Source organism: Podarcis vaucheri, assembly GCF_965113315.1.
Source record: "Podarcis vaucheri genome assembly, chromosome: 16".
Taxonomy (NCBI): Eukaryota; Metazoa; Chordata; class Lepidosauria; order Squamata; family Lacertidae; genus Podarcis; species Podarcis vaucheri.
Window position 1 is genome coordinate 28,700,231 of NC_138754.1, and position 25,067 is coordinate 28,725,297.

Here is a 25,067-nt window from a genome sequence, read left to right on the forward strand (position 1 = left end):
CTGCTTCTGTTTAGAGTTCCAGCCAGCTCTTCCCTCCAAGTGCATTAATCACAAACACACACACACAGCGGGTCGCCCCATTCCATAATGATAATTTTATTCTTTATGCCCCACGCAACGGACTGGGTTGCCCCAGGCACGCTGGGCGGCATCCAACATGTATAGAAACATAATAAAACACTAGACGTTTTAAACAAAACCCTTCACTGTACAGGATTGCCTTCAGACAGCTCGGGAGTCGGAGAACTCCATACCCCCCAACATTTCTCCAATGAACATAGGGACACCCTAAGAAAAAAAGATGAACAGTAATCCTTCAAGTGGGTTGATTGGTTCGGCTAGACGTTAGTTAATGGGTTAATTGGTGAGCTATGAGGTGAAGGGGAGGGACAGATGCCTTGTCAATCAAAGAATGCCTTGTTAACCAACCAGAGGCAGCCTTGTCAATCCCAGCAGCCTTTGCAACCAATCAGAGGCAGCTTTGTCAATCCCAGCAGCAGGTATAAAACCAGCAGGCCTGGCCTGCGCTCAGGCCATTGGCCTGCGCTCAGGCCATTGGCCTGCGCTCAGGCCATTGGCCTGCGCTCAGGCCATTGGCCTGCGCTCAGGCCATTGGCCTGCGCTCAGGCCATTGGCCTGCGCTCAGGCCATTGGCCTGCGCTCAGGCCATTGGCCTGCGCTCAGGCCATTGGCCTGCGCTCAGGCCATTGGCCTGCGCTCAGGCCATTGGCCTGCGCTCAGGCCATTGGCCTGCGCTCAGGCCATTGGCCTGCGCTCAGGCCACCCAATTTCTCTCTCTCTTTTCCCTCTTGATTTGGATTTTTTTCTTCTCCCCCCCCCACCTATTGTGTTTTTTTTTTTTGTTTAGTTCCTTTACCACTCTTTTCTTCTTTCACTCTCTTCCAGATTGTGCAAAGTTTCCTCTTTCCTTCCAGCTCCTTTTGTCTCATGCTTTTACACTTGTCAGTCCAAAAGGAGGAGGAGGATTTCTATATGGTAAATGCTTCAAAGTAGGGACTTCATCTGTGGTATGTCCCAAATGGGACCTGCAACCAAATGTTGCAGTGTGTACTGCTGCTTCTGTTTAGAGTTCCAGCCAGCTCTTCCCTCCAAGTGCATTAATCACAAACACACACACACAGCGGGTCGCCCCATTCCATAATGATAATTTTATTCTTTATGCCCCACGCAACGGACTGGGTTGCCCCAGGCACGCTGGGCGGCATCCAACATGTATAGAAACATAATAAAACACTAGACGTTTTAAACAAAACCCTTCACTGTACAGGATTGCCTTCAGACAGCTCGGGAGTCGGAGAACTCCATACCCCCCAACATTTCTCCAATGAACATAGGGACACCCTAAGAAAAAAAGATGAACAGTAATCCTTCAAGTGGGTTGATTGGTTCGGCTAGACGTTAGTTAATGGGTTAATTGGTGAGCTATGAGGTGAAGGGGAGGGACAGATGCCTTGTCAATCAAAGAATGCCTTGTTAACCAACCAGAGGCAGCCTTGTCAATCCCAGCAGCCTTTGCAACCAATCAGAGGCAGCTTTGTCAATCCCAGCAGCAGGTATAAAACCAGCAGGCCTGGCCTGCGCTCAGGCCATTGGCCTGCGCTCAGGCCATTGGCCTGCGCTCAGGCCATTGGCCTGCGCTCAGGCCATTGGCCTGCGCTCAGGCCATTGGCCTGCGCTCAGGCCATTGGCCTGCGCTCAGGCCATTGGCCTGCGCTCAGGCCATTGGCCTGCGCTCAGGCCATTGGCCTGCGCTCAGGCCATTGGCCTGCGCTCAGGCCATTGGCCTGCGCTCAGGCCATTGGCCTGCGCTCAGGCCACCCAATTTCTCTCTCTCTTTTCCCTCTTGATTTGGATTTTTTTCTTCTCCCCCCCCCCACCTATTGTGTTTTTTTTTTTTTGTTTAGTTCCTTTACCACTCTTTTCTTCTTTCACTCTCTTCCAGATTGTGCAAAGTTTCCTCTTTCCTTCCAGCTCCTTTTGTCTCATGCTTTTACACTTGTCAGTCCAAAAGGAGGAGGAGGATTTCTATATGGTAAATGCTTCAAAGTAGGGACTTCATCTGTGGTATGTCCCAAATGGGACCTGCAACCAAATGTTGCAGTGTGTACTGCTGCTTCTGTTTAGAGTTCCAGCCAGCTCTTCCCTCCAAGTGCATTAATCACAAACACACACACACAGCGGGTCGCCCCATTCCATAATGATAATTTTATTCTTTATGCCCCACGCAACGGACTGGGTTGCCCCAGGCACGCTGGGCGGCATCCAACATGTATAGAAACATAATAAAACACTAGACGTTTTAAACAAAACCCTTCACTGTACAGGATTGCCTTCAGACAGCTCGGGAGTCGGAGAACTCCATACCCCCCAACATTTCTCCAATGAACATAGGGACACCCTAAGAAAAAAAGATGAACAGTAATCCTTCAAGTGGGTTGATTGGTTCGGCTAGACGTTAGTTAATGGGTTAATTGGTGAGCTATGAGGTGAAGGGGAGGGACAGATGCCTTGTCAATCAAAGAATGCCTTGTTAACCAACCAGAGGCAGCCTTGTCAATCCCAGCAGCCTTTGCAACCAATCAGAGGCAGCTTTGTCAATCCCAGCAGCAGGTATAAAACCAGCAGGCCTGGCCTGCGCTCAGGCCATTGGCCTGCGCTCAGGCCATTGGCCTGCGCTCAGGCCATTGGCCTGCGCTCAGGCCATTGGCCTGCGCTCAGGCCATTGGCCTGCGCTCAGGCCATTGGCCTGCGCTCAGGCCATTGGCCTGCGCTCAGGCCATTGGCCTGCGCTCAGGCCATTGGCCTGCGCTCAGGCCATTGGCCTGCGCTCAGGCCACCCAATTTCTCTCTCTCTTTTCCCTCTTGATTTGGATTTTTTTCTTCTCCCCCCCCCACCTATTGTGTTTTTTTTTTTTTGTTTAGTTCCTTTACCACTCTTTTCTTCTTTCACTCTCTTCCAGATTGTGCAAAGTTTCCTCTTTCCTTCCAGCTCCTTTTGTCTCATGCTTTTACACTTGTCAGTCCAAAAGGAGGAGGAGGATTTCTATATGGTAAATGCTTCAAAGTAGGGACTTCATCTGTGGTATGTCCCAAATGGGACCTGCAACCAAATGTTGCAGTGTGTACTGCTGCTTCTGTTTAGAGTTCCAGCCAGCTCTTCCCTCCAAGTGCATTAATCACAAACACACACACACAGCGGGTCGCCCCATTCCATAATGATAATTTTATTCTTTATGCCCCACGCAACGGACTGGGTTGCCCCAGGCACGCTGGGCGGCATCCAACATGTATAGAAACATAATAAAACACTAGACGTTTTAAACAAAACCCTTCACTGTACAGGATTGCCTTCAGACGGCTCGGGAGTCGGAGAACTCCATACCCCCCAACATTTCTCCAATGAACATAGGGACACCCTAAGAAAAAAAGATGAACAGTAATCCTTCAAGTGGGTTGATTGGTTCGGCTAGACGTTAGTTAATGGGTTAATTGGTGAGCTATGAGGTGAAGGGGAGGGACAGATGCCTTGTCAATCAAAGAATGCCTTGTTAACCAACCAGAGGCAGCCTTGTCAATCCCAGCAGCCTTTGCAACCAATCAGAGGCAGCTTTGTCAATCCCAGCAGCAGGTATAAAACCAGCAGGCCTGGCCTGCGCTCAGGCCATTGGCCTGCGCTCAGGCCATTGGCCTGCGCTCAGGCCATTGGCCTGCGCTCAGGCCATTGGCCTGCGCTCAGGCCATTGGCCTGCGCTCAGGCCATTGGCCTGCGCTCAGGCCATTGGCCTGCGCTCAGGCCATTGGCCTGCGCTCAGGCCATTGGCCTGCGCTCAGGCCATTGGCCTGCGCTCAGGCCATTGGCCTGCGCTCAGGCCATTGGCCTGCGCTCAGGCCATTGGCCTGCGCTCAGGCCATTGGCCTGCGCTCAGGCCATTGGCCTGCGCTCAGGCCATTGGCCTGCGCTCAGGCCACCCAATTTCTCTCTCTCTTTTCCCTCTTGATTTGGATTTTTTTCTTCTCCCCCCCCCCACCTATTGTGTTTTTTTTTTTTGTTTAGTTCCTTTACCACTCTTTTCTTCTTTCACTCTCTTCCAGATTGTGCAAAGTTTCCTCTTTCCTTCCAGCTCCTTTTGTCTCATGCTTTTACACTTGTCAGTCCAAAAGGAGGAGGAGGATTTCTATATGGTAAATGCTTCAAAGTAGGGACTTCATCTGTGGTATGTCCCAAATGGGACCTGCAACCAAATGTTGCAGTGTGTACTGCTGCTTCTGTTTAGAGTTCCAGCCAGCTCTTCCCTCCAAGTGCATTAATCACAAACACACACACACAGCGGGTCGCCCCATTCCATAATGATAATTTTATTCTTTATGCCCCACGCAACGGACTGGGTTGCCCCAGGCACGCTGGGCGGCATCCAACATGTATAGAAACATAATAAAACACTAGACGTTTTAAACAAAACCCTTCACTGTACAGGATTGCCTTCAGACGGCTCGGGAGTCGGAGAACTCCATACCCCCCAACATTTCTCCAATGAACATAGGGACACCCTAAGAAAAAAAGATGAACAGTAATCCTTCAAGTGGGTTGATTGGTTCGGCTAGACGTTAGTTAATGGGTTAATTGGTGAGCTATGAGGTGAAGGGGAGGGACAGATGCCTTGTCAATCAAAGAATGCCTTGTTAACCAACCAGAGGCAGCCTTGTCAATCCCAGCAGCCTTTGCAACCAATCAGAGGCAGCTTTGTCAATCCCAGCAGCAGGTATAAAACCAGCAGGCCTGGCCTGCGCTCAGGCCATTGGCCTGCGCTCAGGCCATTGGCCTGCGCTCAGGCCATTGGCCTGCGCTCAGGCCATTGGCCTGCGCTCAGGCCATTGGCCTGCGCTCAGGCCATTGGCCTGCGCTCAGGCCATTGGCCTGCGCTCAGGCCATTGGCCTGCGCTCAGGCCATTGGCCTGCGCTCAGGCCATTGGCCTGCGCTCAGGCCATTGGCCTGCGCTCAGGCCATTGGCCTGCGCTCAGGCCATTGGCCTGCGCTCAGGCCATTGGCCTGCGCTCAGGCCACCCAATTTCTCTCTCTCTTTTCCCTCTTGATTTGGATTTTTTTCTTCTCCCCCCCCCCACCTATTGTGTTTTTTTTTTTTGTTTAGTTCCTTTACCACTCTTTTCTTCTTTCACTCTCTTCCAGATTGTGCAAAGTTTCCTCTTTCCTTCCAGCTCCTTTTGTCTCATGCTTTTACACTTGTCAGTCCAAAAGGAGGAGGAGGATTTCTATATGGTAAATGCTTCAAAGTAGGGACTTCATCTGTGGTATGTCCCAAATGGGACCTGCAACCAAATGTTGCAGTGTGTACTGCTGCTTCTGTTTAGAGTTCCAGCCAGCTCTTCCCTCCAAGTGCATTAATCACAAACACACACACACAGCGGGTCGCCCCATTCCATAATGATAATTTTATTCTTTATGCCCCACGCAACGGACTGGGTTGCCCCAGGCACGCTGGGCGGCATCCAACATGTATAGAAACATAATAAAACACTAGACGTTTTAAACAAAACCCTTCACTGTACAGGATTGCCTTCAGACAGCTCGGGAGTCGGAGAACTCCATACCCCCCAACATTTCTCCAATGAACATAGGGACACCCTAAGAAAAAAAGATGAACAGTAATCCTTCAAGTGGGTTGATTGGTTCGGCTAGACGTTAGTTAATGGGTTAATTGGTGAGCTATGAGGTGAAGGGGAGGGACAGATGCCTTGTCAATCAAAGAATGCCTTGTTAACCAACCAGAGGCAGCCTTGTCAATCCCAGCAGCCTTTGCAACCAATCAGAGGCAGCTTTGTCAATCCCAGCAGCAGGTATAAAACCAGCAGGCCTGGCCTGCGCTCAGGCCATTGGCCTGCGCTCAGGCCATTGGCCTGCGCTCAGGCCATTGGCCTGCGCTCAGGCCATTGGCCTGCGCTCAGGCCATTGGCCTGCGCTCAGGCCATTGGCCTGCGCTCAGGCCATTGGCCTGCGCTCAGGCCATTGGCCTGCGCTCAGGCCATTGGCCTGCGCTCAGGCCATTGGCCTGCGCTCAGGCCATTGGCCTGCGCTCAGGCCATTGGCCTGCGCTCAGGCCATTGGCCTGCGCTCAGGCCATTGGCCTGCGCTCAGGCCATTGGCCTGCGCTCAGGCCATTGGCCTGCGCTCAGGCCACCCAATTTCTCTCTCTCTTTTCCCTCTTGATTTGGATTTTTTTCTTCTCCCCCCCCCACCTATTGTGTTTTTTTTTTTTTGTTTAGTTCCTTTACCACTCTTTTCTTCTTTCACTCTCTTCCAGATTGTGCAAAGTTTCCTCTTTCCTTCCAGCTCCTTTTGTCTCATGCTTTTACACTTGTCAGTCCAAAAGGAGGAGGAGGATTTCTATATGGTAAATGCTTCAAAGTAGGGACTTCATCTGTGGTATGTCCCAAATGGGACCTGCAACCAAATGTTGCAGTGTGTACTGCTGCTTCTGTTTAGAGTTCCAGCCAGCTCTTCCCTCCAAGTGCATTAATCACAAACACACACACACAGCGGGTCGCCCCATTCCATAATGATAATTTTATTCTTTATGCCCCACGCAACGGACTGGGTTGCCCCAGGCACGCTGGGCGGCATCCAACATGTATAGAAACATAATAAAACACTAGACGTTTTAAACAAAACCCTTCACTGTACAGGATTGCCTTCAGACGGCTCGGGAGTCGGAGAACTCCATACCCCCCAACATTTCTCCAATGAACATAGGGACACCCTAAGAAAAAAAGATGAACAGTAATCCTTCAAGTGGGTTGATTGGTTCGGCTAGACGTTAGTTAATGGGTTAATTGGTGAGCTATGAGGTGAAGGGGAGGGACAGATGCCTTGTCAATCAAAGAATGCCTTGTTAACCAACCAGAGGCAGCCTTGTCAATCCCAGCAGCCTTTGCAACCAATCAGAGGCAGCTTTGTCAATCCCAGCAGCAGGTATAAAACCAGCAGGCCATTGGCCTGCGCTCAGGCCATTGGCCTGCGCTCAGGCCATTGGCCTGCGCTCAGGCCACCCAATTTCTCTCTCTCTTTTCCCTCTTGATTTGGATTTTTTTCTTCTCCCCCCCCCCACCTATTGTGTTTTTTTTTTTTTGTTTAGTTCCTTTACCACTCTTTTCTTCTTTCACTCTCTTCCAGATTGTGCAAAGTTTCCTCTTTCCTTCCAGCTCCTTTTGTCTCATGCTTTTACACTTGTCAGTCCAAAAGGAGGAGGAGGATTTCTATATGGTAAATGCTTCAAAGTAGGGACTTCATCTGTGGTATGTCCCAAATGGGACCTGCAACCAAATGTTGCAGTGTGTACTGCTGCTTCTGTTTAGAGTTCCAGCCAGCTCTTCCCTCCAAGTGCATTAATCACAAACACACACACACAGCGGGTCGCCCCATTCCATAATGATAATTTTATTCTTTATGCCCCACGCAACGGACTGGGTTGCCCCAGGCACGCTGGGCGGCATCCAACATGTATAGAAACATAATAAAACACTAGACGTTTTAAACAAAACCCTTCACTGTACAGGATTGCCTTCAGACAGCTCGGGAGTCGGAGAACTCCATACCCCCCAACATTTCTCCAATGAACATAGGGACACCCTAAGAAAAAAAGATGAACAGTAATCCTTCAAGTGGGTTGATTGGTTCGGCTAGACGTTAGTTAATGGGTTAATTGGTGAGCTATGAGGTGAAGGGGAGGGACAGATGCCTTGTCAATCAAAGAATGCCTTGTTAACCAACCAGAGGCAGCCTTGTCAATCCCAGCAGCCTTTGCAACCAATCAGAGGCAGCTTTGTCAATCCCAGCAGCAGGTATAAAACCAGCAGGCCTGGCCTGCGCTCAGGCCATTGGCCTGCGCTCAGGCCATTGGCCTGCGCTCAGGCCATTGGCCTGCGCTCAGGCCATTGGCCTGCGCTCAGGCCATTGGCCTGCGCTCAGGCCATTGGCCTGCGCTCAGGCCATTGGCCTGCGCTCAGGCCATTGGCCTGCGCTCAGGCCATTGGCCTGCGCTCAGGCCATTGGCCTGCGCTCAGGCCACCCAATTTCTCTCTCTCTTTTCCCTCTTGATTTGGATTTTTTTCTTCTCCCCCCCCCACCTATTGTGTTTTTTTTTTTTTGTTTAGTTCCTTTACCACTCTTTTCTTCTTTCACTCTCTTCCAGATTGTGCAAAGTTTCCTCTTTCCTTCCAGCTCCTTTTGTCTCATGCTTTTACACTTGTCAGTCCAAAAGGAGGAGGAGGATTTCTATATGGTAAATGCTTCAAAGTAGGGACTTCATCTGTGGTATGTCCCAAATGGGACCTGCAACCAAATGTTGCAGTGTGTACTGCTGCTTCTGTTTAGAGTTCCAGCCAGCTCTTCCCTCCAAGTGCATTAATCACAAACACACACACACAGCGGGTCGCCCCATTCCATAATGATAATTTTATTCTTTATGCCCCACGCAACGGACTGGGTTGCCCCAGGCACGCTGGGCGGCATCCAACATGTATAGAAACATAATAAAACACTAGACGTTTTAAACAAAACCCTTCACTGTACAGGATTGCCTTCAGACGGCTCGGGAGTCGGAGAACTCCATACCCCCCAACATTTCTCCAATGAACATAGGGACACCCTAAGAAAAAAAGATGAACAGTAATCCTTCAAGTGGGTTGATTGGTTCGGCTAGACGTTAGTTAATGGGTTAATTGGTGAGCTATGAGGTGAAGGGGAGGGACAGATGCCTTGTCAATCAAAGAATGCCTTGTTAACCAACCAGAGGCAGCCTTGTCAATCCCAGCAGCCTTTGCAACCAATCAGAGGCAGCTTTGTCAATCCCAGCAGCAGGTATAAAACCAGCAGGCCTGGCCTGCGCTCAGGCCATTGGCCTGCGCTCAGGCCATTGGCCTGCGCTCAGGCCATTGGCCTGCGCTCAGGCCATTGGCCTGCGCTCAGGCCATTGGCCTGCGCTCAGGCCATTGGCCTGCGCTCAGGCCATTGGCCTGCGCTCAGGCCATTGGCCTGCGCTCAGGCCATTGGCCTGCGCTCAGGCCATTGGCCTGCGCTCAGGCCATTGGCCTGCGCTCAGGCCATTGGCCTGCGCTCAGGCCATTGGCCTGCGCTCAGGCCATTGGCCTGCGCTCAGGCCATTGGCCTGCGCTCAGGCCATTGGCCTGCGCTCAGGCCATTGGCCTGCGCTCAGGCCACCCAATTTCTCTCTCTCTTTTCCCTCTTGATTTGGATTTTTTTCTTCTCCCCCCCCCACCTATTGTGTTTTGTTTTTTTTTGTTTAGTTCCTTTACCACTCTTTTCTTCTTTCACTCTCTTCCAGATTGTGCAAAGTTTCCTCTTTCCTTCCAGCTCCTTTTGTCTCATGCTTTTACACTTGTCAGTCCAAAAGGAGGAGGAGGATTTCTATATGGTAAATGCTTCAAAGTAGGGACTTCATCTGTGGTATGTCCCAAATGGGACCTGCAACCAAATGTTGCAGTGTGTACTGCTGCTTCTGTTTAGAGTTCCAGCCAGCTCTTCCCTCCAAGTGCATTAATCACAAACACACACACACAGCGGGTCGCCCCATTCCATAATGATAATTTTATTCTTTATGCCCCACGCAACGGACTGGGTTGCCCCAGGCACGCTGGGCGGCATCCAACATGTATAGAAACATAATAAAACACTAGACGTTTTAAACAAAACCCTTCACTGTACAGGATTGCCTTCAGACGGCTCGGGAGTCGGAGAACTCCATACCCCCCAACATTTCTCCAATGAACATAGGGACACCCTAAGAAAAAAAGATGAACAGTAATCCTTCAAGTGGGTTGATTGGTTCGGCTAGACGTTAGTTAATGGGTTAATTGGTGAGCTATGAGGTGAAGGGGAGGGACAGATGCCTTGTCAATCAAAGAATGCCTTGTTAACCAACCAGAGGCAGCCTTGTCAATCCCAGCAGCCTTTGCAACCAATCAGAGGCAGCTTTGTCAATCCCAGCAGCAGGTATAAAACCAGCAGGCCATTGGCCTGCGCTCAGGCCACCCAATTTCTCTCTCTCTTTTCCCTCTTGATTTGGATTTTTTTCTTCTCCCCCCCCCCACCTATTGTGTTTTTTTTTTTGTTTAGTTCCTTTACCACTCTTTTCTTCTTTCACTCTCTTCCAGATTGTGCAAAGTTTCCTCTTTCCTTCCAGCTCCTTTTGTCTCATGCTTTTACACTTGTCAGTCCAAAAGGAGGAGGAGGATTTCTATATGGTAAATGCTTCAAAGTAGGGACTTCATCTGTGGTATGTCCCAAATGGGACCTGCAACCAAATGTTGCAGTGTGTACTGCTGCTTCTGTTTAGAGTTCCAGCCAGCTCTTCCCTCCAAGTACATTAATCACAAACACACACACACAGCGGGTCGCCCCATTCCATAATGATAATTTTATTCTTTATGCCCCACGCAACGGACTGGGTTGCCCCAGGCACGCTGGGCGGCATCCAACATGTATAGAAACATAATAAAACACTAGACGTTTTAAACAAAACCCTTCACTGTACAGGATTGCCTTCAGACGGCTCGGGAGTCGGAGAACTCCATACCCCCCAACATTTCTCCAATGAACATAGGGACACCCTAAGAAAAAAAGATGAACAGTAATCCTTCAAGTGGGTTGATTGGTTCGGCTAGACGTTAGTTAATGGGTTAATTGGTGAGCTATGAGGTGAAGGGGAGGGACAGATGCCTTGTCAATCAAAGAATGCCTTGTTAACCAACCAGAGGCAGCCTTGTCAATCCCAGCAGCCTTTGCAACCAATCAGAGGCAGCTTTGTCAATCCCAGCAGCAGGTATAAAACCAGCAGGCCTGGCCTGCGCTCAGGCCATTGGCCTGCGCTCAGGCCATTGGCCTGCGCTCAGGCCATTGGCCTGCGCTCAGGCCATTGGCCTGCGCTCAGGCCATTGGCCTGCGCTCAGGCCATTGGCCTGCGCTCAGGCCATTGGCCTGCGCTCAGGCCATTGGCCTGCGCTCAGGCCATTGGCCTGCGCTCAGGCCATTGGCCTGCGCTCAGGCCATTGGCCTGCGCTCAGGCCATTGGCCTGCGCTCAGGCCATTGGCCTGCGCTCAGGCCATTGGCCTGCGCTCAGGCCATTGGCCTGCGCTCAGGCCATTGGCCTGCGCTCAGGCCATTGGCCTGCGCTCAGGCCATTGGCCTGCGCTCAGGCCACCCAATTTCTCTCTCTCTTTTCCCTCTTGATTTGGATTTTTTTCTTCTCCCCCCCCCACCTATTGTGTTTTGTTTTTTTTTGTTTAGTTCCTTTACCACTCTTTTCTTCTTTCACTCTCTTCCAGATTGTGCAAAGTTTCCTCTTTCCTTCCAGCTCCTTTTGTCTCATGCTTTTACACTTGTCAGTCCAAAAGGAGGAGGAGGATTTCTATATGGTAAATGCTTCAAAGTAGGGACTTCATCTGTGGTATGTCCCAAATGGGACCTGCAACCAAATGTTGCAGTGTGTACTGCTGCTTCTGTTTAGAGTTCCAGCCAGCTCTTCCCTCCAAGTGCATTAATCACAAACACACACACACAGCGGGTCGCCCCATTCCATAATGATAATTTTATTCTTTATGCCCCACGCAACGGACTGGGTTGCCCCAGGCACGCTGGGCGGCATCCAACATGTATAGAAACATAATAAAACACTAGACGTTTTAAACAAAACCCTTCACTGTACAGGATTGCCTTCAGACGGCTCGGGAGTCGGAGAACTCCATACCCCCCAACATTTCTCCAATGAACATAGGGACACCCTAAGAAAAAAAGATGAACAGTAATCCTTCAAGTGGGTTGATTGGTTCGGCTAGACGTTAGTTAATGGGTTAATTGGTGAGCTATGAGGTGAAGGGGAGGGACAGATGCCTTGTCAATCAAAGAATGCCTTGTTAACCAACCAGAGGCAGCCTTGTCAATCCCAGCAGCCTTTGCAACCAATCAGAGGCAGCTTTGTCAATCCCAGCAGCAGGTATAAAACCAGCAGGCCATTGGCCTGCGCTCAGGCCACCCAATTTCTCTCTCTCTTTTCCCTCTTGATTTGGATTTTTTTCTTCTCCCCCCCCCACCTATTGTGTTTTTTTTTTTGTTTAGTTCCTTTACCACTCTTTTCTTCTTTCACTCTCTTCCAGATTGTGCAAAGTTTCCTCTTTCCTTCCAGCTCCTTTTGTCTCATGCTTTTACACTTGTCAGTCCAAAAGGAGGAGGAGGATTTCTATATGGTAAATGCTTCAAAGTAAGGACTTCATCTGTGGTATGTCCCAAATGGGACCTGCAACCAAATGTTGCAGTGTGTACTGCTGCTTCTGTTTAGAGTTCCAGCCAGCTCTTCCCTCCAAGTGCATTAATCACAAACACACACACACAGCGGGTCGCCCCATTCCATAATGATAATTTTATTCTTTATGCCCCACGCAACGGACTGGGTTGCCCCAGGCACGCTGGGCGGCATCCAACATGTATAGAAACATAATAAAACACTAGACGTTTTAAACAAAACCCTTCACTGTACAGGATTGCCTTCAGACGGCTCGGGAGTCGGAGAACTCCATACCCCCCAACATTTCTCCAATGAACATAGGGACACCCTAAGAAAAAAAGATGAACAGTAATCCTTCAAGTGGGTTGATTGGTTCGGCTAGACGTTAGTTAATGGGTTAATTGGTGAGCTATGAGGTGAAGGGGAGGGACAGATGCCTTGTCAATCAAAGAATGCCTTGTTAACCAACCAGAGGCAGCCTTGTCAATCCCAGCAGCCTTTGCAACCAATCAGAGGCAGCTTTGTCAATCCCAGCAGCAGGTATAAAACCAGCAGGCCATTGGCCTGCGCTCAGGCCACCCAATTTCTCTCTCTCTTTTCCCTCTTGATTTGGATTTTTTTCTTCTCCCCCCCCCCACCTATTGTGTTTTTTTTTTTGTTTAGTTCCTTTACCACTCTTTTCTTCTTTCACTCTCTTCCAGATTGTGCAAAGTTTCCTCTTTCCTTCCAGCTCCTTTTGTCTCATGCTTTTACACTTGTCAGTCCAAAAGGAGGAGGAGGATTTCTATATGGTAAATGCTTCAAAGTAGGGACTTCATCTGTGGTATGTCCCAAATGGGACCTGCAACCAAATGTTGCAGTGTGTACTGCTGCTTCTGTTTAGAGTTCCAGCCAGCTCTTCCCTCCAAGTGCATTAATCACAAACACACACACACAGCGGGTCGCCCCATTCCATAATGATAATTTTATTCTTTATGCCCCACGCAACGGACTGGGTTGCCCCAGGCACGCTGGGCGGCATCCAACATGTATAGAAACATAATAAAACACTAGACGTTTTAAACAAAACCCTTCACTGTACAGGATTGCCTTCAGACGGCTCGGGAGTCGGAGAACTCCATACCCCCCAACATTTCTCCAATGAACATAGGGACACCCTAAGAAAAAAAGATGAACAGTAATCCTTCAAGTGGGTTGATTGGTTCGGCTAGACGTTAGTTAATGGGTTAATTGGTGAGCTATGAGGTGAAGGGGAGGGACAGATGCCTTTTCAATCAAAGAATGCCTTGTTAACCAACCAGAGGCAGCCTTGTCAATCCCAGCAGCCTTTGCAACCAATCAGAGGCAGCTTTGTCAATCCCAGCAGCAGGTATAAAACCAGCAGGCCTGGCCTGCGCTCAGGCCATTGGCCTGCGCTCAGGCCATTGGCCTGCGCTCAGGCCATTGGCCTGCGCTCAGGCCATTGGCCTGCGCTCAGGCCATTGGCCTGCGCTCAGGCCATTGGCCTGCGCTCAGGCCATTGGCCTGCGCTCAGGCCATTGGCCTGCGCTCAGGCCATTGGCCTGCGCTCAGGCCATTGGCCTGCGCTCAGGCCATTGGCCTGCGCTCAGGCCATTGGCCTGCGCTCAGGCCATTGGCCTGCGCTCAGGCCATTGGCCTGCGCTCAGGCCATTGGCCTGCGCTCAGGCCACCCAATTTCTCTCTCTCTTTTCCCTCTTGATTTGGATTTTTTTCTTCTCCCCCCCCCACCTATTGTGTTTTGTTTTTTTTGTTTAGTTCCTTTACCACTGTTTTCTTCTTTCACTCTCTTCCAGATTGTGCAAAGTTTCCTCTTTCCTTCCAGCTCCTTTTGTCTCATGCTTTTACACTTGTCAGTCCAAAAGGAGGAGGAGGATTTCTATATGGTAAATGCTTCAAAGTAGGGACTTCATCTGTGGTATGTCCCAAATGGGACCTGCAACCAAATGTTGCAGTGTGTACTGCTGCTTCTGTTTAGAGTTCCAGCCAGCTCTTCCCTCCAAGTGCATTAATCACAAACACACACACACAGCGGGTCGCCCCATTCCATAATGATAATTTTATTCTTTATGCCCCACGCAACGGACTGGGTTGCCCCAGGCACGCTGGGCGGCATCCAACATGTATAGAAACATAATAAAACACTAGACGTTTTAAACAAAACCCTTCACTGTACAGGATTGCCTTCAGACGGCTCGGGAGTCGGAGAACTCCATACCCCCCAACATTTCTCCAATGAACATAGGGACACCCTAAGAAAAAAAGATGAACAGTAATCCTTCAAGTGGGTTGATTGGTTCGGCTAGACGTTAGTTAATGGGTTAATTGGTGAGCTATGAGGTGAAGGGGAGGGACAGATGCCTTGTCAATCAAAGAATGCCTTGTTAACCAACCAGAGGCAGCCTTGTCAATCCCAGCAGCCTTTGCAACCAATCAGAGGCAGCTTTGTAAATCCCAGCAGCAGGTATAAAACCAGCAGGCCATTGGCCTGCGCTCAGGCCACCCAATTTCTCTCTCTCTTTTCCCTCTTGATTTGGATTTTTTTCTTCTCCCCCCCCCCCACCTATTGTGTTTTGTTTTTTTTGTTTAGTTCCTTTACCACTCTTTTCTTCTTTCACTCTCTTCCAGATTGTGCAAAGTTTCCTCTTTCCTTCCAGCTCCTTTTGTCTCATGCTTTTACACTTGTCAGTCCAAAAGGAGGAGGAGGATTTCTATATGGTAAATGCTTCAAAGTAGGGACTTCATCTGTGGTATGTCCCAAATGGGACCTGCAACCAAATGTTGCAGTGTGTACTGCTGCTTCTGTTTAGAGTTCTAGCCAGCTCTTCCCTCCAAGTGCATTAATCACAAACACACACACACAGCGGGTCGCCCCATTCCATAATGATAATTTTATTCTTTATGCCCCACGCAACGGACTGGGTTGCCCCAGGCACGCTGGGCGGCATCCAACATGTATAGAAACATAATAAAACACTAGACGTTTTAAACAAAACCTTTCACTGTACAGGATTGCCTTCAGACGGCTCGGGAGTCGGAGAACTCCATACCCCCCAACATTTCTCCAATGAACATAGGGACACCCTAAGAAAAAAAAGATGAACAGTAATCCTTCAAGTGGGTTGATTGGTTCGGCTAGACGTTAGTTAATGGGTTAATTGGTGAGCTATGAGGTGAAGGGGAGGGACAGATGCCTTGTCAATCAAAGAATGCCTTGTTAACCAACCAGAGGCAGCCTTGTCAATCCCAGCAGCCTTTGCAACCAATCAGAGGCAGCTTTGTCAATCCCAGCAGCAGGTATAAAACCAGCAGGCCATTGGCCTGCGCTCAGGCCATCCAATTTCTCTCTCTCTTTTCCCTCTTGATTTGGATTTTTTTCTTCTCCCCCCCCCCACCTATTGTGTTTTTTTTTTTTTGTTTAGTTCCTTTACCACTCTTTTCTTCTTTCACTCTCTTCCAGATTGTGCAAAGTTTCCTCTTTCCTTCCAGCTCCTTTGTCTCATGCTTTTACACTTGTCAGTCCAAAAGGAGGAGGAGGATTTCTATATGGTAAATGCTTCAAAGTAGGGACTTCATCTGTGGTATGTCCCAAATGGGACCTGCAACCAAATGTTGCAGTGTGTACTGCTGCTTCTGTTTAGAGTTCTAGCCAGCTCTTCCCTCCAAGTGCATTAATCACAAACACACACACACAGCGGGTCGCCCCATTCCATAATGATAATTTTATTCTTTATGCCCCACGCAACGGACTGGGTTGCCCCAGGCACGCTGGGCGGCATCCAACATGTATAGAAACATAATAAAACACTAGACGTTTTAAACTGCAGGGCTGAAGGTCAGGATGACCAATGGAGAGCCAGGCTAAGGACCTCTAAAGCCAGGCTAAGAACCTCTGAAGCCATATTATAGAGCCATCTAAAAAGCTAAAAGCACATTTCTCTTTCTCCTGTTTACCACTTTGCCACCTTTTGTAGAGGCAGCTAGCTTGCAAGGATGCGGTTAGGGTAGCTTGCACCTGAGGTTAAGCCATTTCTGAGAAACGACCCCTGACAAACAGGACATAGCTAACCACTTAGAGAAACTGTCAAAACCACAGGATGCGCTTCCAGTAAACACCTGCTCAAGCCCAGTTCCAGGAACTGGTAAATAGGTTATAAGCCAGTAGCGCCACCTAGTGGAATAGGCAAATTGGAACCGAAAGGACACACCAATTTATTAATTGGTTGAGCTTTAATGAATATGCATCAATGACCATAGGAAATTGTCAATCATTGGCTAAAGGGGTGCCAAGGGGCTGAACTGTGCTTTGCTAGAAGGTATATGAGTTAGCTACCCCCAAGGAGGGGTGGGCATTCTTCATTTTCCTGAATGCACCCTATTTGCTTTTTGTCTGACAAAAATCCAAATAAAAAAAAAACTTTTTCTTTAAGAAACTTTGCTGCCTGATTTTTTCATTCCTGGTCTGTATTTCTGAAGTCCCTTTCATTTCTGGTGCCAAAAGTGACTCGGATCAGAAGGACTTTAAGTGTCCTCAGAGACCAGGAGGCAGCTCCCTTGCCCTCTGGGCAGTGACGGCGGAGGGCCAACAGACCTCCTGGCTTCCAGGTGCACACTGAACCTTTTCTTCGGAGGGGGACAGAAGGCAACTTGACCCTCTTGCTGTATCCTGGGACAGAGGACAACGGATTTGAAGAACCGAGGTTGGGAGGACAGGGCAGAGAACAGCCGGCTGGGGTGAGTACATGGCAACAAGCCCTGAGGGGATAGGAAATCCTCCTTTTAATTAAGGAGAAGGGAGATCCTGATCAAATCTCCAGCGTGGATAGTGGCATTAAGGAGAAGGGTTGACCCAACCACCCACGCTTTGGTATTAGGAAGGAGAAAAAGGGGGGGGCACAGGGTGGTTAAGTGTGTCATACAAGCGTCCAGCGAAAGAGGCATTTTGTGCATGTATGTGTGTTACCCCAGGGCATTCCCCTGGGGTCGTAGCAACAAGTACTCCGTTTCTCAGTCGGGCGACCGCACCTGGGCGAGAAAAGTTGCGAAATGAATGTGTGAGTGTTTGGTGTGGGGACGCTGTATAGGGCCATACTGAAAATGGGAGGGGGAGGCTCAAAAGGCTTGAAAGGTCCAGTAATCCCCCTTCAATGTATGTTAAACAACTTCAAGAAAGGATTCAGCGGAGACTATGGCATAGACCAGGGGGGACATCCTGACCAGATTCCCTATATAGACAACTGACTGAAGGTTGTAGATGACAACCCCCCCCCCTGGTTGAAGAAATGCAGGACTGAACATTGCAAAGTCACTCCCTCATGTCAGGTTTTGGAGAGGGAAGATGTCCAGAAGAAGTGCAGTGTTTATGGAGAAGAGTGTACAGAACAGTAAGCAGTTATTACTGCATTAACAGAGGAAAAAATAAATAATTACTTACTTTCGAGAAAAGACCATGAAACAGGATGTTGCTATAGAATTAATGTAACAGGATCTTGAGCAGACAAATGAAGGACTTAATAGATTAAACACAAGTCATTTAGAAGAGAGGTCTCAACTAATTCATGACCTCCAGAGGCATGGAAGAGAATTTGACAACCTCAGAGAGGTTTTAGCTGAGAAAGACAAAGAAATTTCTGCTATTATTTCAAATACAAATGTGTATTCTGAGAAGATTAATATTCTGAAATGTCAGATCAAGTGCAAAGAGGATGAAATGCAAGACAGGGAAATTGCTGAAAGATGTACAAACCAAAGGTGTGAACAGTGGAGGCAGAAAGCTTTCAGAACTTTCTGAGCAGTTAAATGCAATAAAATCAGAACTGGCTGAGGGAAAAATTGAAAACGCTAGTAAAACAAAAGAGAATGAAGAATTTGTTAGGCAAAACAAAGAGACTAGCCAAACAGTTAAAGATCTTCATTCTGCAATCAATACTTGTGATGTTACTTACAACAACAAACTCATGGAGTGTGACTCACAAATTAAACTGCTTAAAGAACAAATAAGTAAATCAGCTAAAAATTGCAAGAAACAGAAATAGAATGTAAGGAGGAAACAGACCATCTTAAATCCCAGGTCGATGAACATATCTCTGCAAAAGGAGAAATTGAACAAGTTACTAAAATTAAAAGAAAAACAAAGAACAAAGTTTTGTGAATGAGTTGAAATCAGTGAAAGATTCTCACAACCAGCTCACTTTACAAAATGCAAAAAAGGGATGAACATATTGACCATCTAGTAATTGTCAAAAGGTCACTGAAAGAAAAGGCAGAGATTGTGATATCCCTAAAAGACAAGCTTAAAGTTGTGGAGCAGCAGCCTTTGCAGAATCCTGATCCCAGGCTTCAGTATTTTAACAAAACCTCTAAATGAGATTACCAGAGGAAGGGAAAGAGACTCCTTTGAGTGGGGACCGGCCCAACAAGAAGCCTTTGAGACTATCAAGCAATTAGATTCCACAGCGAAAGGCTGGCCACCCTGTCTGCGGGCTGTCACTGCCACCGTCACACTAGTGGAAGAAGCAGGCAAGTTCATGTTTGGCCAGGAGATGCATGTGAATGTGCCCCATTCGGTTCTCACCCTTATGGAATATAAGGAGGCTGAAACAGGCTTTGCCCAACCCATTGAGAAGTCTGCAGGCGCAGTGGAAGTTTGTGAAACAGACGTGCCTGATGGTCTAGAGAGACCAAAGGGTCCTAGCCATTTTAAGGGCCAGCCTTGATTCTTGGCTGTTGCCAATACTCCAAGGGAGGAAGCCCTGGGTCGCGTGGCAGGAACTGAAGACAGCATGTCAGGCCACAGTGGCAGCCAGACCAGAGGGGGCTGGGCTGTAGGATGCCCAGAAAGCCCAGAGGGGGCTAGAGGATGCCCAGAAAAAGTACCAAGCCCAGAGGGGGCTGAGGCTGTTTTGGGAAGCTGTTTCTACGCTTCAATAAATCTCTGTGATGGACTGTGGGCTGGAGAGAGGCTGAGAACTGGGAAGAGGAAGGCAGTTACAAGTTGTTCCTCAGGCAGCAGAGCACCCAGAAGTGGGGGTGCAAGCCAGGCAAGCCAGGCAAGCCGTTCCAAGAGTTCTAAGAAAGCCAAAGTCTCCAAGAGTTGTTTGTGTTTTGAGGCAAAGTCCAACAGCAAAAGGCATTGCCCTGCAATTGGCAGCTGGATGCAAGGCTATAACGTCCAGAAGTTGAGACGTTACTGGAAGCAGCATGGGGTCCCGAAGAGATTGCCGTGATGCACTGCAAAGGCCATGGGAGAGGCCGGGACATGGTCACTAGGGGCAACCGGAAGGCAGATAACGCAGTTCGTGAAACAACTTTGAAACCTCCACCAGCACTCAACACAGCCCTCATCCCACAACTCACTCCAGACGATGTGGAACCACGCTACACACCGGAGGAACAACAGTGGGCACACCAGGAAGGAGCAGCACTCCAGGAGGGATGGTTCCGTCTACCAGACAACCGTGTTTTTGTGCCCCAACATCTGGCTACCGTGATTGTGAAGAATTAGTCCACTCATCTAGGGGGTCCAGCTGCCAGAGCACACCTTGGGAGACTTTTCTATATCACTAACCTTTCTCAACTAGTTGCTGCTATATCCCAGGGGTGTGTCCTGTGCGCCAAGAACACCCCAGACAAAGCCACCTCCCTCCACCGGGCGTACAACACGTGGGCTTCACCCCTATGGAGAGCCTGATTGTGGACTTCACTGAATTGCCTCCAGCTAGGGGTATCAAATACCTGTTTGTGTTTGTCTTCACGCTGACGGGTTGGACAGAGGCGTACCCCACTAGAACAGAGACACCTCGTGAAGTGTCCAAGAAACTGTTACATGAACTCATACCCCGATTTGGCCTCCCCAGAAGTATTGGCAGTGACAATGGCCCTGCCTTCATTGATAAAGTTGTGCAAGAAGTGTGCAAGGCGCTGCAGATAAACTGAAGGCTACACACAGCCTACAGACCCCAGAGTTTGGGAAAACCTGAGTGTATGAATCGCACCTTGAAGACCCACTTGGCCAAGCTGACCCAGGAGACGGGACTACACTGGATAGATGTCCTGCCCATTGCCTTGTTTTGGATTCGGAGCGCTCCAACCAAGAGACTGAGACTATCACCCTTTGAACTTTTGTATGGCAGGCCACGCCCTTTCGTCTGAGACATCCCCGCCAGTTTGGGGCGGGTGGGAGATCACATCACTCAGGAACAAGTGCAATTCCTGTCCCCGTGTGTGTTTGCTTCCCTTTCCAGGTACTACCTCGAGCCTACACCGTGCAGCCTCGCTGAGCCGGTCCACCAGTTCCAGCCGGGTGACAGCGTGGAAGCGCAACCCCCTCATCCCCAAGTGGCGAGGCCCGTATACCGTCCTCCTCTCCATCCCAACTGCGGTGAGAGTAGCTGACGTGATTCCCTGGGTGCATCACACGCGTCTGATCATCACCTTGTGTCTGACGCTACCGGGAATGCGTTAGGCCACGGGCAACGAGATCCTGCGACTGATCATCACAAGGACTTTCACAAGGACTTTCCCCTTTTCTCTATTATGTTCTGTATTGATTTGCTCTATGTCCTATGCCCTGACCCCACCGAGCCATACCGACCCTATTGGCCTGCGGACCTCTGCTACGACTGGTTCGTCTTGCCAGTGGTAAGAAACGGCGTTCTCATTGGTTATTGGGAACAGGGCTTTGATGAGGTTGCCGTATTGAAACATCCCACTACCCCACTGTGGCTTCTCTTCCACACCACTGCCCAGCGCACATGGGTACTGCTCCTACAGGAAGTTGCAGAGACGGTCGAAATCTATCGAGTTCTGGACCGCTCTTGCTGTTGTGGGGGGGGTAACCAACTGTCACTCGGGGGGGGGGGTAGAACACTGTACCAACCCCATCTGGTAGACCAGGTCCTAATCTTAATGCAAATATTGCAGGGGAGGGAGCCTGAACCAGGTGCGCATTGAAATTGCTGAACAAGTGCCAGTAAATCCTGTAGTCCCACCTGTGGTTGTCGTGGTGGCTCGAGCCTCCCATAATCCCAGAAGAATACCTGGCCTGTGCCTCTCATTTTTTTTGCCCAAGTGCAATACTTTACATTTCTCCCTGTTAAAATTCAACAAACAAGATGAATTTTAACAGGGAGAAATGTAAAGTATTGCACTTGGGCAAAAAAAATGAGAGGCACAAATACAAGATGGGTGACACCTGGCTTGAGAGCAGTACATGTGAAAAGGATCTAGGAGTCTTGGTTGACCACAAACTTGACATGAGCCAACAGTGTGACGCGGCAGCTAAAAAAGCCAATGCAATTCTGGGCTGCATCAATAGGAGTATAGCATCTAGATCAAGGGAAGTAATAGTGCCACTGTATTCTGCTCTGGTCAGACCACACCTGGAGTACTGTGTCCAGTTCTGGGCACCACAATTCAAGAAGGACACTGACAAACTGGAACGTGTCCAGAGGAGGGCAACCAAAATGGTCAAAGGCCTGGAAACGATGCCTTATGAGGAACGGCTAAGGGAGCTGGGCATGTTTAGCCTGGAGAAGAGGAGGTTAAGGGGTGATATGATAGCCATGTTCAAATATATAAAAGGATGTCACATGGAGGAGGGAGAAAGGTTGTTTTCTGCTGCTCCGGAGAAGCGGACACGGAGCAATGGATCCAAACTACAAGAAAGAAGATTCCACCTAAACATTAGGAAGAACTTCCTGACAGTGAGAGCTGTTCGACAGTGGAATTTGCTGCCAAGGGGTGTGGTGGAGTCTCCTACTTTGGAGGTCTTTAAGCAGAGGCTTGACAACCATATGTCAGGAGTGCTCTGATGGTGTTTCCTGCTTGGCAGGGGGTTGGACTCGATGGCCCTTGTGGTCTCTTCCAACTCTATGATTCTATGATTCTATGATTCTATGAACTCCACACATAATACCCTTGAATGTGGTAGGGTATTCTTGTGGCTGCATAAGGGTTGCCACCCCAGGCTTCAGCCTCCATAGGCCCTGGTCAGAGACCACGTAGGTGACCTCCACCCAGTAGGACCAGCCTTTGAACTTTACAGAGTCTATTGCCATCCCTATAGCTCCCGAGGCCTAACAGTGTATCAGTGCCAGGCGGCCACTTTTCCCTGTGTAGAGTGGGAACGTTTTGTGTGTAGACGCTGTTCACGCCTCAGTAGGGCCAGGAGTTAGAGGCCCACATGACCTGGCCTTCATGGGCCACCATCCCTTTGGCCTGTGGTATTACCCTTTTGTGGTATTTCTGTGTTGGTGGTACAGTTCTTTGTTCTGGGGCACCGAACATCCCTCGAATCAGGATGTGGATCATACCCCGCCTCCGGATGGTTCTCACCTCTCAGACGGCCACAGGGTGGAGGGAGAACACCTTCCTGAACATGACCACGGCTGTGGCCAAGAGCCTGAACAGGTCTGAGTGCTGGGTATGCATGCGAGGTCAAGATTCTGAATACCACCTACCTGGTTCCCCAGCATCATATTTGAAGACTTGACAGGGTCATAGAGGGAGGCCCGTGTATCCACAGGAGTGTACATTTCCTGGCTCTCTATGATATTGTACCTATAGGTCCATCAAGCAAAAATGGAGAACCGTGACCGGTCAGCATTTTCGTGATGGAAAGGGGGGAATGGAGGGGTGAAGGTCAGGATGACCAATGGAGAGCCAGGCTAAGAACCTCTGACACCATTTTAGAGAGCAAACTAGAAGCTAAAAGCCATTTCATAAACGCAAGCAGCTAAAACTATTTTTCTCTCTCTTGCCTTGCAAACAGCAAGTAGATTCTGCAGGTGCAGCTAGCTTGCCCCTGCAGTAAGTTTGCCAGTTGAGGTTAAGCCATTTCTGAGAAACAACCCCTGACAAGCAGGACGTAGCTAACCGCCTAGAGAAACTGTCAAAACCACAGGACGCAGTTCCAGTAAACACCTGCTCAAGTCCAGTTCCAGGAACTGGTAAATAGGTTAAGCAGTTTATAAGCCAGTAGCGCCACCTAGTGGAATAGGCAACTTGGAACCGAAAGGACACACCAGTTTATTCATTGGTTGAGCTTTAATGAATATGCATCAATGACCATAGGAAATTGTCAATCATTGGCTAAAGGGATGCCAAGGGGCTGAACTATGCTTTGCAGAAAGGTATATCGGTAGGATGCCCCAAAGGGGGGGTGGGCATTTTCTCATTTTCCTAAATGCACCCACATTTGATTTTGTCTGCCTGATTTTTACATTCCTGGTCTGTATTTCTGAAGTCCCTTTCATTATGATGATAATTTTATTCTTTATACCCCATGCAACGGACTGGGTTGCCCCAGCCACGCTGGGCGGCATCCAACATGTATAAAGGTAAAGGTAAAGGTACCCCTGCCCGAACGGGCCAGTCTTGACAGACTCTGGGGTTTGTGCGCCCATCTCACATCTATTGGCCGGGGGCCAGCGCTGTCCGAGGACACTTCCGGGTCACGTGGCCAGCATGACAACGCTGCTCTGGCGAGCCAGAGCCGCACACAGAACGCCGTTTACCTTCCCGCTGGTAAGCGGTACCTATTTATCTACTTGCCCCCGGGGGTGCTTTCGAACTGCTAGGTGGGCAGGCGCTGGGACCGAGCAGCGGGAGCGCACCCCGCCGCGGGGATTCGAACCGCCGACCTTTCGATCGGCAAGCCCTAGGCGTTGAGGCTTTAGCCCACAGCGCCACCCGCGTCCCCATCCAACATGTATAGAAACATAATAAAACACTAGACGTTTTAAACAAAACCCTTCACTGTACAGGATTGCCTTCAGACGGCTCGGGAGTCGGAGAACTCCATACCCCCCCCCAACATTTCTCCATTGAACATAGGGACACCCTAAGTTAATGGGTTAATTGGTGAGCTATGAGGTGAAGGGGAGGGACAGATGCCTTGTCAATCAAAGAATGCCTTGTTAACCAAACAGAGGCAGCTTTGTCAATCCCAGCAGCCTTGTCAACCAACCAGAGGCAGCTTTGTCAATCCCAACAGCAGGTATAAAACTAGCATGCCATTGGCCTGCGCTCAGGCCGCCCAATTTCTCTCTCTCTTTTCCCTCTTGATTTGGATTTTCTTGTTCTCCCCCCCCCCCACCTACTGTCTTTTTTTTGTTTTCTTTAGTTCCTTTACCACTCTTTTCTTCTTTCACTCTCTTCCAGATTGTGCAAAGTTTCCTCTTTCCTTCCAGCTCCTTTTGTCTCATGCTTTTACACTTGTCAGTCCAAAAGGAGGAGGAGGATTTCTATATGGTAAATGCTTCAAAGTAGGGACTTCATCTGTGGTATGTCCCAAATGGGACCTGCAACCAAATGTTGCAGTGCGTTCTGCTGCTTCTGTTTAGAGTTCCAGCCACCTCTTCCCTCCAAGTGCATTAAACACAAACACACACACAGCGGGTCGCCCCATTCCATAATGATAATTTTATTCTTTATACCCCATGCAACGGACTGGGTTGCCCCAGGCACGCTGGGCGGCATCCAACATTTATAGAAACATAATAAAACACTAGACGTTTTAAACAAAACCCTTCACTGTACAGGATTGCCTTCAGACGGCTCGGGAGTCGGAGAACTCCATACCCCCCAACATTTCTCCATTGAACATAGGGACACCCTAAGTTAATGGGTTAATTGGTGAGCTATGAGGTGAAGGTATGGGACAGATGCCTTGTCAATCAAAGAATGCCTTGTTAACCAACCAGAGGCAGCTTTG

The 25,067-nt window shown here is 49.1% G+C and overlaps 4 protein-coding genes across 12 annotated transcripts in view; all 4 read left to right on the plus strand.

Annotated features, from left to right (window-relative positions):
- Positions 1-25,067, plus strand: part of LOC309521129 (immunoglobulin lambda-1 light chain-like) — a 627,875-nt gene that overhangs the window by 275,610 nt on the left and 327,198 nt on the right. The window lies entirely within an intron of this gene.
- The window catches only part of LOC309521111 (immunoglobulin lambda-1 light chain-like), a 603,006-nt gene that overhangs the window by 239,369 nt on the left and 338,570 nt on the right, over positions 1-25,067 (plus strand). The gene's annotated exons all lie outside the window — the stretch shown is intronic.
- The window catches only part of LOC309521126 (immunoglobulin lambda-1 light chain-like), a 593,187-nt gene that overhangs the window by 219,793 nt on the left and 348,327 nt on the right, over positions 1-25,067 (plus strand). The window lies entirely within an intron of this gene.
- The window catches only part of LOC309521127 (immunoglobulin lambda-1 light chain-like), a 593,349-nt gene that overhangs the window by 211,953 nt on the left and 356,329 nt on the right, over positions 1-25,067 (plus strand). The window lies entirely within an intron of this gene.